Raw genomic sequence first — 17,621 nt, 5'->3', positions numbered from 1 at the left:
ACGTAAAAGAAAACGTTTTCTTCCCGCTAAGAAGCCTTTGTCAGGTTACTGGGTATGTCACGGAGTCCTCTCTATGACATACAGGTTCATTCATTTAGCTTTATGAGGACATCGGTCAGTTCTTGCAAAATTCCAAGGAAGCAGAAGGACTACCTGATTGAGACCCATTTCCCCTGGCTGTGGACTGACTCTGTTATCCAGTTAAAGGTAACTCTGGATGGCATCCTTTTGCAGGCAAATTTCTAACCCAAGAACATCTTTCAGCTCTGAGCATTGTCGAACTGAATGTTGCTATGAGACTGCAGCTATTTATTCCCCCAAGATGTTTTCTGCAAGAACTGTGATGGGGCTCTGGTAACAGAGTGTATTTTTCATAGCTACACAATCATTTTTATTCTCTCTTCTTTAAAAAGAAAAAAAGACCCCCACCATTTGTATAACATTTCCCGTGAATACATTAGAATGTTAGAGGGGTGATGCATGCCAGAAGTCTTGGCAGGTAGGAGCCCTTTCCACTGTTTAATTTCTGTTTTAATCTGATGATGTTGTAGAAGGTAGATTTGCCTTGAAAAGCCAAAGATCATCAAGATTTCACTGAATGCTCCAATTGTGTGCGTAAAGGGTTAAAAATATCCCCCCCCCCCACTTTAACCTCTTGGATACCTCTTGGAATAATAGATACAGATACATGGGTTTTAGAGTAAATACTTTATCAGTATCTTCTTCAATCAGTACCTTGGTGGGTGCATGTTTATTTCACAATAGAGATGTGTATAGAGAATATCTATTGATTTTGCCTGCCCATTATCCTTTCCTTCTTTTTCAGCTAAATCACCTCAGTTTTCCTTGAGGACCCACTCTCTCCAGGGGTGATGGTCAAAATATATAAAAACTGGAGTGACATGGGTACTACCATGCTTGACCAATCAGGGTGGATGTTGACTGTAACAGCCGTTGAACCCAGCCTTCCTCATTAGATACACTTTCAATGAGTCTTGAAACTGAGATGCCCTGCCCTTCCTTCTCCAAGGGCCAGGCATGAACCAAGTGAGGCCAAACAGATTCTATGTCCTGAGAATTTGCATACTGATCAGCAACACAGGCAGGGCTGAAAACACTTGGCATGGGTGTGTCCTAAAGGTGTGGCCCTGGAAGCGCCAGCTTCCTGTCCTTTCTAAGACCTCATTGCTCAGCTTTTTCTTTGATTCTATAAGCTACCAACATATCCACCCAATACATTTTGTTTTTTGCTTATATTTCCCAGAATTCATTTCTGTTGCTTGCAACCAAGGAACTCTAAGACAGTAATTCAGAAAATAAGATAGTAAAACAAATTTTCCGTAATGGGAAGGAATCCTGTTTTCCTGGGTAATTTTATTATAAAATTGTAGAAATAACTCTGTGGAAGGAAAAAAAAGCCTTCAAAAGAGTAAGTAGGAAATATGATGAAAATGAAATTAAGAAAAGCAGAGTTGTGGGGCAGAGTTGTGGGGCAAAGTTTACTGGTTGGTGTGACAAAGGACTTGAACTAAATAGAGCAGAAGTGCTAAGCTTTCTGTGAGTTGCTATCCCTACCTGGGTTTTTTTTTTTTTTAATTTATTTTATTTATTTATTTATTTATTTATTTATTTATTTATTTATTTATTTATTTATTTATTTATTTATTTATTTATTTATTTATGGCTATGTTGGGTCTTCGTTTCTGCGCGAGGGCTTCCTCTAGTTGCGGCAAGCGGGGGCCACTCTTCATCGCGGTGCGCAGGCCTCTCACTATTGCAGCCTCTCCTGTTGCGGAGCACAGGCTCCAGACGCGCAGGCTCAGCAATTGTGGCTCACGGGCCTAGTCGCTCCGCGGCATGTGGGATTCCCCCAGACCAGGGCCCGAACCCGTGTCCCCCGCATTGGCAGGCAGATTCTCAACCACTGCACCACCAGGGAAGCCCCTACCTGGGTTTTTAAAATAAATTTATTTAAAGTAGCTTCCTACTTTTAGAATTCCCCTTTGACCTTTAGTCACTAGATTAAATCCTCCAGAACATGTTTCTTGAACTCCAATGCACATATAAATTGCTTGGAAGATTTTTCTTTTCCTTCTTTCTTTCTTTCTTTCTTTCTTTCTTTCTTTCTTTCTTTCTTTCTTTCTTTCTTTCTTTCTTTCTTTCTTTCTTTCTTTCTTTCTTCTTCCTTCCTTCCTTCCTTCCTTCCTTCCTTCCTTCCTTCCGCGCCAGGTCTTAGTTGCGGCACACAGGGTCTTTAGTTGCGGCATGCGGTATCTTTTTTAGTTGCAGCTTGTGGACTCTTAGTTGTGGTATCCATGCGGGATCTAGTTCCCTGACCAGGGATTGAACCCGGGCCCCCCTGCATTGGGAGCATGGAGTCTTAGCCACTGGACCACCAGGGAAGTCCAGATCTTTTTCTTTTTAACGTAATATTTTATTTGTTGAGGGGTGGATACATCCTTCATTTCTTTCTTTTTTTTTTTTTTTTGATAAATTTATTTATTTTATTTATTTATTTTTGGCTGCGTTGGGTCTTTGTTGCTGTGTGCGGGCTTTCTCTAGTTGCGGTGAGTGGGGGCTGCTCTTCCTTGCGCGGGCTCCTCATTGAGGTGGCTTCTCTTGTTGCGGAGCACGGGCTCTAGGCACGCAGGCTCAGTAGTTGTGGCTCGCAGGCTCTAGAGCGCAGGCTCAGTAGTGGCGCACGGGCTTAGTTGCTCCACGGCATGTGGGATCTTCCTGGACCAGGGCTCGAACCAGTGTCTCCTGCATTGGCAGGCGGATTCTTAACCACTGTGCCACCATGGAAGCCCCTGTTTTTTTTTTTGTTTTTTTTTAAATTGAAGTATAGTTGATTTACAACATTGTGTTAGTTTCAGGTGTACAGCAAAGTAATTCAGTTATACATACATATATATCTATTTTTTTCAGTTTCTTTTCCCTTATAGGTTATTACAAAATATTGAGTATAGTTCCCTGTGCTATACAGTAGGTCCTTGTTGGTTATCTGTTTTACATATAGTAGTGTGTATATGTTAATCCCAAATTCCTAATGTACCCCTCCCCCTTCCCCTTTGGTAACCATAAGTTTGTTTTCTATGTGTGTGGTGGAGGATCTTATTAAAATGCAGTCTGATTTTACATTTCCATCAAGCTCCCGGTGATGCCCGTGCTGCTGGCCAGGGGACCACAATTTGAACAGCGAGGCTCCAGGCCAGAATATTTTGCTCCAGCCCAGGTTTCTCAGATTCCCCATTTAGGGCTTCCAGGCTACCTCCCTTTGTCTCTGTAGAGCACACTTGTCATACCACTCCAAGCCGGCAGGCGGCACCAGCGCTCTCCTAGAGTCCCTGCTGAACTGATTCCTCGCTAAGAACCAGTTGGTATATTTCAGAAGGATTCATGTAAAGGGAGCTTAAGAATCTCCAAAGTAAGCATATTTCATCGCATTTGGTTATAGTTTGAACCTCCAAGCAAAATGACCACTGAGGGGGGAATTCTTGCTAAGTATTGTGATAACCCTTTTTTTTTCTTCTGATTTAAAAATCTGTCCATCTGTCCATGCCTCACTGTGGAGATTTGGCTCTTTACGTTTGTAATCGGAAAGTAAGAGGTGCTTTAGCAAAGCCTGCTGCAGTTAGATTTTAGAGGGCTTTCTCACATGTTATCGTACTGCTAGAAGAATCTTTACTACCGCTATTATTCCCATTTTACAGATGACAAAACAAAGGCACAGAGAAGAGGATTTAGTGACTTGTCTACTGCAACAAAGGGAGTGAGGAACAGATGAGATCCAGCCTTGAGCATCTGCTCAAAACCCTCAGTCTTTACTGTGTATGGAGAAACAAACAACAACAGCAATAACAACAAACAAACAACAACAAAAACCAATACCTGGGTTATTTTCTGCATTAAACCTTGTTCTTCTCAACAACGTTGAAATTTAACTAACCTTTGTCAAGGATAATGGTTTAAATTTGAGGAATTCCTGGGTTCCTGATCACAGGAACTGGAATACAGGGAGTTCTGGGCATAACTTCTCCCTAAATACAATGATACAACACTTTGGATAAAATGATCTGTGATTGCAAGTCTTCTACAAACTTTGTATTTATTTACCATAGCCAAGGAGTCCCTGTCCTACATGTGGTATCAAAGTTCCCTTTGAAAAATTTCTGGGGAGGTTAGGCATTAAAATAGAGGGAACATTTTGAATACATTTAGAATAAAACAAAGGCTTTTTTGTGCTTGCGTGAAGGGGAGTTTAGGGGAGTCGATGTCTCATCTTGGAAAACCTCCCACAGGTTTTGCAGCCACAGTAAACTCTGGGGGCTACTCCCATCCCCTTCCTTCACCCCTCCCCCCACCATCCAATCTGGTGCAAGGAAGTTGCTGTCACCCCAAGGCCAAGCAGAGCGGGTTCTTGAGCCTCGAATCTCAGGGTAGGAAGGGCTGCTATGGGTGATCTCGAGGAACCTCAAGATCTTCAAGCATTTTGCAAAATGGGTTCTGTGGGATGTTAACACGGAGTATTAGGGGGACAATGTTTCCGTGGTCACGCCACGGGTCAGTTGAGAAACACTGGTTTAAATGAAGTCACAGAAGTTTCTTTTCCCCAGGGCTTCTTGGAGGTGTTCATATGCGTGTGTGGTGGGGGGGGGAGATCTTTAAGAATGGGGCTTGTGCTCTGCTTCCCAGTTAGGAGATGAAGGAACCTCTTGTTCCTGGAACATCTGAGGCTTACAGAACACCCTGTGAAAATCCTCATCTAGTTCATCTTGCCCCACAGACAGTGCCAGCTTCATGGCAAGTGCAGTCACGGGGCCCAAGATTCCTTTAATGCTCTGCCGTCACCATCTTGAAATTCTTAGTAAATTCTGAACAAGGGGCTCTGTTACCTGAAAACTGGGTTCACCTCTTGGTGGGTGTTAAGCCAATAGACACAACCAAGTCAAAGATCTGGAGAAGGAAGGATTTATTATTACTTGCAACAAGTAAGGAGAACACTGGGGATCAGTGTCTCCCCAAATAGCAAAATTGGGGAAGTTTTAAGCTAAGGGTACATGCACATTCATGAATGGGCTTGAGCAGAGGAGAATTCAGCATAGAATTGGGGCAAAGGTCGACAGAGTCCAAGCTTTAGTTGATAGAAGTCACGAGAGTCAACATCATCATTCCTTCCTCCACCTGGGTGGGGACCTTAGTTCCTGAAGATCGCAAAGATGTGCATCAGATTGTTATACATCTCTCTCTTGAGGAGGAACTAGGACTCTGTTTTATTGCTGAACTGTTGTTTCTTGACAGCTTTCCCTTCATTCCTGCATTCCCTCACTTCTCTTAAGATCCTTGATTACTGAGACCTGTTCAAGGGCAAGCACTGTGGCCAGACTTACATCACAAAATAGCTTCTCTTCTGTCAAGAAAGCCATGCCTGGTTCTCTTTCTCTGGGGACCCCCTACCCTATCTGCTTACAGCTCCGCACCTGAGTTTTGCACTGGGCCCTACAAATGATGTAGCTGTCCCTGCCTACGGAGGACCCAGAGGAGGAGCTGGGTCTTGGCCTAAACATTTCCTGGTCTTTCCTCTCCTTCCTCTCTGTACTCTTCTTAGCTTCCTCTTCCCACCTATGCTGGCTCCCTCCTCCCGTATCTCCTCCTGCTTCCCTACTTTCTGCATCTTCCATCCTACTCCTTATGCATTCCCTTTACCCTCTGTCTTCTACCCGTGGACATATGATCTTTTCTCCAGCCCAAATTTAAAGATCCCTGGAATAAAGCTCTCTAATGTTTCCTTAGCTCTCTTTGCACTTGTGAAGGGATGTGCCACATACTGTAGCAAAGTGCACACGCTGGAGGGTGGTCAGCCCTGAATTGTGCTGTCAAAATAATACCGGATGTTACCACTCTGCTCCAGGCACTGCTGCATTCTCTAGTTTGTATCTGGGAATTCAGGGAGAGGAGCACAGAACACAGAAGAAAGCAGAAAGAGGACACATTTCGATGGTCTTTAAAGCAGTCCTTTCCGAGACTAATAGCCTCTTTTGTCTAAACGTATTACATTAATGATTTGAAATGAAATGTTGTTAGCACCTTCTTACAGTTAAAGGAAAGAATCAGTGCAGTGCCCCTCAGCACATCAAGGGAAGCATCAGAACTGAAGGCGGGTTACAGCATCTCTCACTGACAACCAGGAAGGACCCACTTACCATAACAAGGCAATCTTCCCTGCAGGCTTTCAGAGTCATCAAAGACCACCCTTCTGGTCCAACCCTGTTTCCACCTCTCTCCCTTAACTTCCATTGTTGTCAAGGTGTTTTTTGTTTGTTTGTTTTTGTTGTTGTTGTTTTGGCAAGTAATATAAATTTAAATCAAACCACTGTAAAGGAAAGAAAAGGAGATATATTGGTTCCTTATAACTGAGCAGTATAAGGGTTGGGAATGGCTTCAGATATAGCTGGATTCAGGAGTCCAAATGATGTCATCTGGACTCCTTGCCCCCTCCTTCTCTGTGATCCCTACTTTCCTTTGGGACATATTCTCTGTCCAGATCTCTCCACATAGAGGCCAAGATTGCCCCCTCAGTTTACACTCTTCATGGCTTATGATCTGGAGAAAATGTCATTTCCCCAAGGGTTCTATAGCAAAACCGGAGGGGAGGTTCTGATTGGCCCAGCCAGGTTATGAGTCATAGCTGATGAGCCCACCCCTCAGCCAATCACAGTGACCTGGAGAATGCAGTGTGCTGGGATTGGCCCATGAGGGTCACATGCTCACCCACCTGCTGGTGGTGGTGGTACTGGAAGGAAGAATGAACTCTTGCCCAATAAGGTAGGGTGGGTTCTCTTAAAAAAGAGGGTTCCAGGGCTTCCCTGGTGGCGCAGTGGTTAAGAATCCTCCTGCCAATGCAGGGGACACGGGTTCAAGCCCTGGTCCGGGAAGATCCCACATGCCGCAGAGCAACTAAGCCTGTGCGCCGCAACTACTGAGCCCGTGCACCTAGAACCCACCTCAATGAGAAGCCCAAGCAAGCAACAAAGAGTAGCCCCTGCTGACCGCAACTAGAGAAAGCCTGCGCGCAGCAATGAAGACTCAATGCAGCCAAAAATAAATAAATAAAATAAATTTATTTTTTAAAAAAAAGAGGGTTCCTAGTACTAGAAGAGGGAATGTGTGTCCAAAATGACAACTCAGGTGATGCTCCCTTCTCGGTCTGTCCCATGACTCCTCCCCTCCCCCACACTTTGCTTACATCTGCCTCAGGGCCTTTGTGTGGCTCTAATCCCCGCCTTTTCTCCACTTTCCTAAGCCCAACCCGTTGAGGCTGAACCCATAATGACCACTCAGAAAGTACTTTATGGGCTCTTTTGGGAGCCGATAGAACACTGAAGAGGTTTCACAAGGGAGACAGATCTTCTGTTGATTTGAAGACAGGTATCCTAGCTACCCATCTTCATCACACTTCTGTGAGACTCTGTGCTGGTCAAGGCTTTTTAGTTGAAAGGATCAGAGAGTCACAGGAGTTAGTACAGATGAAAGGGCGGTGGGCTCAAAGGAGTCGAGGGCATCTCCTGGAACCAAAGAACAGCTAGCTGAACCCAGGGGACTCTGGAAGCCCTGGGGCTCTAAGATGAGACCAGTCGTGCGGGTGCTCCGGGGAGAGACGGCCTCCCGTCCTCGTGTCTGTCTGTCTGCTCGGTGCTCCTGCATCCCTCAGCAGCTGCCTGTGTCTGATTGCTCTTCACTGTGCTCTCTGGGAGAGGTGGCGGCCTGGCGTCGGCACCTTTTAGTTCCCATGCCCACCATTCTCTGGGGCTCTTTGCTTGGGTTTTTGAGAAAAAAAGAACACATTTGGTCACTGAGCAGCCAATGTATCAGCTGTCTTTGGGCATCCCCCACTAGTCCAGTAATCTGTTCATCGGGGTCATGTAGCACACACATGGTTGACCAGGCCATGGGTGGGAGCGGGTCTCAGAAGAGTGGGTGTGGGCTGAGCAGGCGCCCCAAAACTTGCCTCTTATGGATATGTGGAGCAGCTGTTTCACAGGCTAATCGGTTAAAGCTGAGAGAAGTTAAATGACTCACACAAGGCCACCCAGCCAGGGAGAAGTGTCTGTCCACTGCTTTTTGGTCACTTCTAATGAAGAGGAGATGCCCAAAGCCCTCAGCATTGATTAGCTCTCTGAGGCCGGGAGGCTCTGGGGAAGGAGCCAGGAAAGGGGCTGGGTTTCAGTGGACCCCACGGTGAGCACTGAACTAGACCCTGGAGTGGAGAGGAATTAAGACACTGGGGGACTTCCCTGGTGGCTCAGTGGTTGGGAGTCCGCCTGCCAATGCAGGGCACACGGGTTTGAGCCCTGGTCTGGGAAGATCCCACATGCTGCGGAGCAACTAAGCCTGTGCGCCACAACTACTGAGCCTGCGCTCTAGAGCCCATGAGCCACAACTACTGAGCCCGCATGCCACAACTACTGGAGCCCACACACCTAGAGCTCGTGCTCCACAACAAGAGAAGCCACTGCAATGAGAAACTAGTGAACCGCAGCGAAGAGTAGCCCCTGCTCGCCGCAACTAGAGAAAGCCCACGCGCAGCAACAAAGACCCAACGCAGTCGAAAATAAATAAATAAGTTTTTAAAAAATAGAGGTAAATTTTTAAAAAGACCCTGGGATTTGACTAGAAGGGCCTTGGTGACCTTCAGGGAAGCAGGTTCAGGGGGTGTTAGAAACTGATGATGGAGTTAAGGGGGAGGTGAAGAAAGGATGGAAAGACAGGGAATAAAAGGGAGATGTGGATTATGAGAAACAACAAATGATGAAGCCTTGGTCTGTGTTCTGGCATCAGGGACTGTGCTCTCTGCTCACCATGTTATAAGAAATTCCAGAATAGTGCCCTGTCCAATCGTTAAGGTAAAAATGAAGGGAAGGAAGTCCTCAACGTGGTACATAGGTAAGCATTAAGTCCTGAGACTGATACACTTCAGAGAAACCAAGAAGTATGTGCACAATAGGATTTGGGTTGAAAAGGTGCCCATAATAGAACAAAGTTCATTGTTAACACAGGCAAAGTGTTTTTCTAAGTTATAGGGCATTATCTTACCTTTTGTGACATTAAATGCATTTTGCTCTCCAAAATTCTTCATCAGTTAGGAATATTCTTAGCTGCTCATAATAGAAAATCTAAATAAATAATTTAAAATGTATAAAAATATAAACTTAATGAACTAGATAATATACCTCTGTCTCAGCAAAAAGGCTGGAAGTAGGCATTTACAGGGATGGCTCAGGTGATCATCCGTGTCATCCAGTATTCAGACTCTATTTTTCATTTCACCCTGGTTGGTTTTTCATTCATGTAATGGTCGTCACCTCATGGTTGTAAGGTGGCTGCCACAGCTCCGGAAGAAAGGGGAAGAGAGCCACAAGCAAGCCCTCTTCTTACATTTGTCCCTTTTTACCAGGAAACAAATTATCTTTTTCAGAAGCACCCCAGCAGGTTTCCTAAAGTGTCAGTAAAGAGACTAGGACACTTGGCCGGTATAGCTGCAAGAGAAGCTGGAAATGTAACCGTCCATCAAAATGGAATGTGATATCCTTGCCATGTTTAGCTCAATCAGGATCCATCCCCTAGGGATGTGCCAGGGTTGGACGCATTCCACCTGAGCAAAATCTGTGTTCCATTAACAAGGAGGAAAGAGTGAAGGCCACCAAGAGCATCTTTACAATCCCTCCCATCTACCAGCGATACCATTTTCATGGTAGGCCTCCTCACAGTGGAGACAAGTAATGCTGAAGGCTTTGCACCAATGGTGGCTCATGTGCTGAGTCAAAATGACTCTAAGATGTAGAATAAGTCACATGTCAACACAAATCACCAGGGAACACGTCAAAACTCCTACTTGCCACTTACCTTGAGTAGCTTGGCTTTGCAGATAGAGTGCTCTCTAGCAAAAGAATAATTTTTAATGTCATTTCTTACTCTTGCTTCACACTAAGGGTTTTGATCCATAACAAACATTGCAATTACTCCGTAACATGTCACAAATGTCACTGACATTGGTTTCTTTAAAATCAAAGTGTTACTCATATCCACTGATACCATTTGCTGGGGGATTGTTCTGGACGGAGTATGCTTCATTGGGCTTGATTTCTTTCCTCCTCACTTTCAAATTCATATTCTCGGACCTTCCCTGGTGGCGCAGTTGTTAAGAATCCGCCTGCCAATGCAGGGGACATGGGTTCAAGCCCTGCTCCAGGAAGATCCCACATGCCGCAGAGCAACTAAGCCCGTGCGCCACAACTACTGAGCCTGCGCTCTAGAGCCCGCGAGCCACAACTACTGAGCCCGCGTGCCACAACTACTGAAGCCCGCGTGCCTAGAGCCCGTGCTCTGTAACAAGAGAAGCCACTGCAATGAGAAGCCCGTGCACTGCAACGAAGACTAGCCCCCGCTCGCCGCAACTAGAGAAAAACCGTGCGCAGCAACGAAGACCCAACGCAGCCAAAAAAAAAAAAAAAAAAAAAAAAAAAAATTCATATTCACTACTTAGCTAAGTATGTGTAATTGAGAGATTTGTTCATTTGGGGTTTCATAAAAGGTTAGCTGATTTGTTGACGTTAAAAACAAAAGAGCATTAACTTAGAAGCCACGTTTAAATAACTGAATATTTTTCAAAATCTAGCATGTGTTCCCAGGGGCTGGAGGCCTGGTGAGGATCTTGACACATTGGTGGGCTTGTGACATGTCCGACAACTGTGGCCTTGAAGGGGTTTAGGGTGAGTGTGGCCAGATCTGCTTTCTAAAAAAAAAATCCAGAAACCTGAATTTTGGGGAAGTCTCTCAATTGTTTGCATATTGGCAACAAAGTCTTAAAATTTTAAAACACTGAGCGCCAAACTAAACCAGATTTACAGGCTTGATTCAGTGAGAGGGTTGTCACTTTTCAACATCGAAAGAAGTCCCTTATTTGAGAGGTAAGATCACAGAAGCCCAGGGCAGAGACGGAGCAGGTGCAGAAGGATAGACAGGCCTCGGGGGTCTTTCCGGGCCAGACAGGTGGTGGTCCCCTTCACTGAGAGGTTAGTGGCTTGCCCAGGAGAGCAGAAGCTCATGTAGACTCTGAATTCCCCTTCAGGACGGGAGAATTCTCTCCTCCAGTTGCTGGGAAGTTTGTCCACTGACAGCTCGCGGCTATGCACCTTCTTTGGAAACTGGTTTCACTCCAGAAAGTTGCCTCCACAAGATACACCCCTTTCTCAGGGCAGCTGGCATCCAGTGAACCCCCAATCCCACCGCACTTTGTCCTGAAGGGCCAGCCCCGCTCTGACCTCCCCACGGGGTGGGCTGAGGCCTTTGTTGAGACCGCATGGCAGGGAGACCTCTCCCTCCATCCCATGCAGCCTGTCTCCTCCCCACATGCTGTCGATGCCGAGGGCTCTCCCTGCAGGCTAAGTTCTAACTCTGCTCCTGCCCCCCGGAACATGACCTGTGACCCTTAGCTCCCCTCTCTCTCTTTTCGATGTCCCAAGTAAGTGTATTTTAATGAGCAAGACCAACCTAAGATAGTAGCAATTTTTTTTTTTTTTTCAAATTTTTCACATGAGAACATGATTTCTTTTATTTATTTATTTATTTTTGGCTGTGTTGGGTCTTCGTTTCTGTGCGAGGGCTTTCTCTAGCTGCAGCAAGCGGGGGCCACTCTTCATCGCGGTGCACAGGCCTCTCACTATCGCGGCCTCTCTTGTTGCGGAGCACAGGCTCCAGACGCGCAGGCTCAGTAGTTGTGGCTCACGGGCCTAGTTGCTCCGTGGCATGTGGGATCTTCCCAGACCAGGGCTCGGATAGTAGCAATGTTTGATGAAGACATTTTCCCCAGAGATTTTTCTTCAAGAGATCTAATTTGAACAGAGCCTCCCTTTACACACACCTATTCAAAACAGAGGGCCTAACAAAGGAAACGTGTAAGAGCCACGCAGGAACCTCTTTTTTTTCAGACCAGCATTATCATTTTTTTTTGGGGGGGGATATAATCGACGTATAACATTATACTTGTTTAGAGTATACAACATAATGATTTGACATTTGTATATATTGTGAATGATCGCAACAAGTCCAGTAAACATCCATCAGCACTCATAGTTACAAAACATTTTTTTTGCTTATGATGAGAACTTTAAAATCCACTCTCTTAGCAATTTTCAAATACACAATACGGTATTATTAACTATAGTCATCATGCTCTACATTACACCCCCAGGACGTATCTTTTTTATAACTGCAAGTTTGAACCTTTTGACCCCCTTTACCCATTGCACTGATACCTCCCACTCCCCATCCCTGTCAACCATCAATCAGTTCTCAGTTCTCTATATCTATGAGCTTGGTTTTTTGTTTTTGTTTTGTTTTGTTTTAGATTCTACATGTAGATGAGATTATACAGTATTTGTCTTTCTCTGACTTATTTCACTTAGCATAATGCTCTCAAGGTCCGTCCATGTTGTCCCAAATGGCAAGGTTTCATTCTTTTTTATGGCTGAATAATATTCCATTGTGTATCTATACCATATTTTCTTTATCCATTCATCCATCCATGGACACTTAAGTTGTTTCCATGTCTTGGCTATTGTAAATAATGCTGCAATGAACATGGGGGTGCATATATTTTTTGAGTTAGTGTCTTCATTTTCTTCAGATAAATACACAGAGGAGGAATTGCTGGATCATACAGTAGTTCTATTTTTATTTTTTTGAGGAACCTCCATACTGTTTTCCACAGTGGCTGCACTAATTTACATTCTCACCAACAGTGCACAAGGGGTCCCTTTTCTCCACATCTTTGTCAACATTCGTTAACTGTTGTCTTTTCGATAATAGCCATCCTGACAGGTGTGAGGTGATATCTCACTGTGGTTTTGATCTGCAGAGGAGCCTTCTGGAATGCCTGTTCAACAAACAAACTGCCTCTCCCTTCAAGTGTCAAACCTGAGTGAGTTTGCAATCCCTGTCGCCAGCATCTGACGAAAAGCCCAAGGAAGGAGTCAAGACTGAGAACAACGATCGTATTAATTTGAAGGTGGCGGGGCAGGATGGCTCCGTGGTGCAGTTGAAGATTAAGAGGCATACACCACTTAGTAAACGAATGAAAGCCTATTGTGAACGACAGGGTTTGTCAATGAGGCAGATCAGATTCCGATTTGATGGGCAGCCAATCAATGAAACAGACACACCTGCACAGTTGGAAATGGAGGATGAAGATGCAATTGATGTGTTCCAGCAGCACACAGGAGGTGTCTACTCAAAAGGGAACCTGCTACTTTAGTCCAGAATTCTGTTCCTCCGGACCAAGAAGACGTTCTCAATTAGAAAACTGCAATTTGGTTCCACCACATCCTGACTACTACAGTATAGTTTCTCTATTCTTTCATTTTCCCCTTCCCCATTCCTTTATTGTACCTAAAGTAACTGGTGTATGTGCACAAGCATATTGCCTTTTTTTTTTTAACTAAACGGCCAACGGTATGTTTTGATCGACATCAAATGGAGATGGAATGGGGAAAAATACTGGTTCTGTGAAGATACCCCCTTTTCTCCATTAGTGGCATGCTCATTCAGCTCTTATCTTTATATTCCAGTAAGTTATTTTGCTCTCACTGTTTAACAAAAAAAGAACAACATAAAAATTCTTGCATACCTTGTTCAATTGGAGAATTTTAATGTTTTTCATTTATCATTGTAAAACCAAGGACAATTTTATAACTTTTTTGTACGTAGCTGTTACATGTAGGGCAATCTTTCTTTAAGTAGGGATAAATTACTCTAAAAGAAATGAATCCTAGATACTTTTCCCTTCAAGTCAAGCGTGTTGCTGTTTAAATAAAGTTCTTGTTTAAAAAAAAAGAAAAAAAACCATGCACGGCTCCTGAAATGCACCTTATTTTCATTATTTCCCATGAAGTGGGTGTAGTAGGAAGAATAAAGGCCTCCAAAGATGTCCATTATCTAATCCCTAGAATTTGTGACTATGTTATGTTACATGGCAAGGAGGAGCTAAGCTTGCACATGGAATGAGGCTGCTGGTCAGCTGACTTTGAAATGGGGAGAGTATCCTGGATTATCCAGGTGGGCACAATATAATCACAAGGGTCCTTAAAAGCCTGTGCAGGAGGCAGCACAGACGCAGTGTCAGAGTGACGCAGCATGAGAAAGATGCCATTGGCCAGAGGTGGAAGGGACCCATGAGCCAAGGAATATGGGCAGCCTCAGCAGTCTGGAAAAGGGAAGAAAACAGATTCTCCCCGGGAGTCTCGAGAAAGGAATGCAGCCCTGCCCACACCCTGATTTTAGCCCCTTGAGTCCCATTTCAGACTTCTGACCTCCAGATAGTACATTTGTGTTGTTTCACTAAGTTTGTAGTAATTTGTTATGGCAGCAATAGGAAAGTAATGTAGAAGGTCAGTCAAGGAGAAACAAAATTCACTTATGAAACTTCTTTAGTTTTTAAAATAATATTGATACCATCAAGGTACACAGCTGTTTTATGCTCAGATATTTTTTTCCATGTGACCCACTTCTGCAAAGTACCAGTTAGTCCTGTTTTGTACACATTTTTTCTTTGGGATAAAAACTAGTGTTTATTACATGAAACACTTTTTTTTTTTGACCAGGAGGGATTATTTTGTCCTTTATTAGCTGGCTGTTAGAAATGACTTGCAACAATGTCCAAGCTCTTTATTTCCAATCAGGAATTATCTTGGAGTAGCGAATAGGGGAAAAATAGTTGTGAGCCTTTTATATTTCCATCAGCTGTCCCCAGATAATATAGGTGTGATAAATGAATTCATGGGGAAAAAAGCCTGGGTAGCTGCAATTTATAATGTTTTTCAGTTACCAATTTATATGTTAGAGCACTGGGGTTTGATCAATCAAAGAAAATCATTTGCAATAACAGGGATTCCAAGAGCCTGGGATGTTGCTTCCTACATACCACAAGTTTTGAGACGATAAAAGCAACACTTGTTTTAGAAGGAAAAAAAGAAAAAAAAATGTAAATGCTGAGAGGAATGAATAATGCAGCTATTGAAAGGCACCTATAGACAGAGCTGAGTCACAGACATGCAATAATTCAGAATATTCAGAACGCTGTGAGAAAAGGGTGCTTTTCCCAAGCTGGGGTGTCTCTGCCTCCTGCCCTGGGCGTGGTGCTCCCCCCACCCTCCCTGGGGCTTCTACACTTTTTTGATTCTAAAGCTCCACAATCATTATTGTCCTTCACTCTCAGGCTTTTTAAAAGAAAACACTTAGACGTCTCCATAACACATTTCCCCCCTCCTTTTCAAAAGGAAGAGAAGAAAGCCTTCTGAGGAGAGAAGATACCTCTTCAGTGACCCTTGTAACCACCCAAAGAATTCAATTCAATCCAACAAAGAGTTACTCAGATAAGAAAACTGACCCAAACACGATGGGGAAAGGGTATTGATGCTGATTACAAATCCTCAGCTGTTGTGCGTTTATTCTTCACAGAAGAGGTGGTGGCAGGACTTCCCTGGCGGTCCAGTGGTTAAGACTCCGTGCTTCCAGTGCAAGGGGCACAGGTTTGATCCCTAGTCAGGGAACTAAGATCCCATATGTCGCAAGGTGCGGCCAAAAAAAAAAAAAAAGAAGTAGTGGGGAGCTGATACTTGCTATGGACTGAATTGTGCCCCCCCCCACCCCGCCAACTTCCTGTGTTGAAGTCCTAACCCTCAGTACCTCAGAATGGGACTGTATTTGGAGACAGGGCCTTTAAAGAGGTGATTACCCTAAAAGGGAGTCCTTAGCCTGGGGCCTAATCCCATATGACTGGTGTCTTTTTTTTTTTTATTTTATTTATGGCTGTGTTGGGTCTTCGTTTCTGTGCGAGGGCTTCCTCTAGTTGTGGCAAGCGGGGGCCACTCTTCATCGCGGTGTGCGGGCCTCTCACTATCGCGGCCTCTCTTGCTGCAGAGCACAGGCTCCAGACGCACAGGCTCAGTAATTGTGGCTCACGGGCCCAGTTGCTCCACGGCATGTGGAATCTTTCCAGACCAGGGCTCGAACCCGTGTCCCCTGCACTGGCAGGCAGATTCTCAACCACTGCACCACCAGGGAAGCCCCCTGACTGGTGTCTTTATAAGAAGAGGAGATTAGGACAGCGGGGAACACCAGGGATGCTTGCACGTGGAGGAAAGACCATGTGGGGACACAGTGAGAAGGCAGCCACTTGCAAGCCAAAAAGAGAGGTCTCAGCCCTGCCCACACCTTGATCTCAGACTTCCAGCCTCCAGAACAGCGAGAGAATCCATTTCTGTTGTGTAAGCCAGCCAGTCTGCAGTGCCTTGTTAGGGCAGCCTGAGCAAATGAATACAGTACGTACTTATAAAGCGAGACTCTCGGACCCCATTGGAGACATCACAGTTGTGACTTAGCAGCAGCCCAGACAGAAACTCTCGGATCCCAGCGTGGAAGCCCGATGCTGGCTCCTGCCAGAGGCTCAGCACCGCCCTTCCACCCTGGCCGGCAGTATTCATTTCTTGCTTGACCCCTTTGCCTCTTTCCCTGTGCGCCTTGGAAGTCTGGGGAAGCTGTGGCTTCTCCGCCTTTGCATTTCTCCCCGTCTTCAGCCCCGGATGTTACACAGCACAGAGCAGGCAGTTTTAAATGCTGGTTAAATCAGGGCTTGTCTCTAATCAGTGTGCATTCCTTACCTCCCCCAAAAAGTATGGTAATGATGACCATCCCTGGCTACACTAAATGGACCAACAGACTCTCTGAGAAGATGGGACGCTGGGTCAGGATGGGACATGAGGTCTTCCATTCGGGATTCCTGCAGACACTGTATCCCACGTTGGATTCCTCCAAAACTGACTAGTCTTCTGCCTCTGGGCAGACACTGGACTGGGCCATGGGAACGTGATTATGAAGGAGCTGTACCCTCTAGGAGTAGGTACAGCTGTCCTCTCTTCCCTGGAATACAATGTGATAAGCATCATACCCGTGGGCTGCCTGCACCAGCTCTGAAGATGGAGTGACAGGTTCTGTTTGGGAGGCCGGGCAATCCAGGGCTAGGAAAGCAACTGGAGATCCAGCCTGGGGGGATGAGGCAGTGGCCCTCTGACCTTGGCAAACTACTCAGTCTCTTTATGGTTTAAATGGAAACTATAGAACATAGGAAAGTTGGTGTAAATATAAAATGAAAAATTGAATTAGAAACTGCATAATGGGACTTCCCTGGTGGCACAGAGGTTAAGAATTCACCTGTCAATGCTGGGGACGCGGGTTCGAGCCCTGGTCCGGGAAGATCCCACACGCTGCGGAGCAACTAAGCCCGTGCACCACGACTACTGAGCCTGCGCTCTAGAGCCTGTGAGCCACAACTACTGAAGCCCGCATGCCTAGAGCCTATGCTCTGCAACAACAGAAGCCACTGCAATGAGAAGCCCACGCACCACAATGAAGAGTAGCCCCCGCTCCCGCAACTAGAGAAAGTCCACGCGCAGCAACAAAGACCCAACGCAGCCATAAACAAACAAATAAATAAATAAAATAAACTGCATAATGTAATGCCTCACACATCGTAGGTGATTGGTAACCATGAGGAAGAAGAGAGCCCC

The 17,621-nt window shown here is 45.2% G+C and overlaps 1 pseudogene; it reads left to right on the top strand.

The window, feature by feature from the left end:
• The window catches only part of LOC137765980 (small ubiquitin-related modifier 2 pseudogene), a 36,374-nt pseudogene extending 22,902 nt beyond the window's left edge, over positions 1 to 13,472 (top strand).
• The last annotated feature ends 4,149 nt before the right edge of the window (positions 13,473 to 17,621 follow it).

Source organism: Eschrichtius robustus, chromosome 6, assembly GCF_028021215.1.
Source record: "Eschrichtius robustus isolate mEscRob2 chromosome 6, mEscRob2.pri, whole genome shotgun sequence".
NCBI classification, from domain to species: domain Eukaryota; kingdom Metazoa; phylum Chordata; class Mammalia; order Artiodactyla; family Eschrichtiidae; genus Eschrichtius; species Eschrichtius robustus.
Note: the sequence above shows the minus strand (reverse complement) of the source record. Positions and strands in the feature narration are given on the sequence as shown.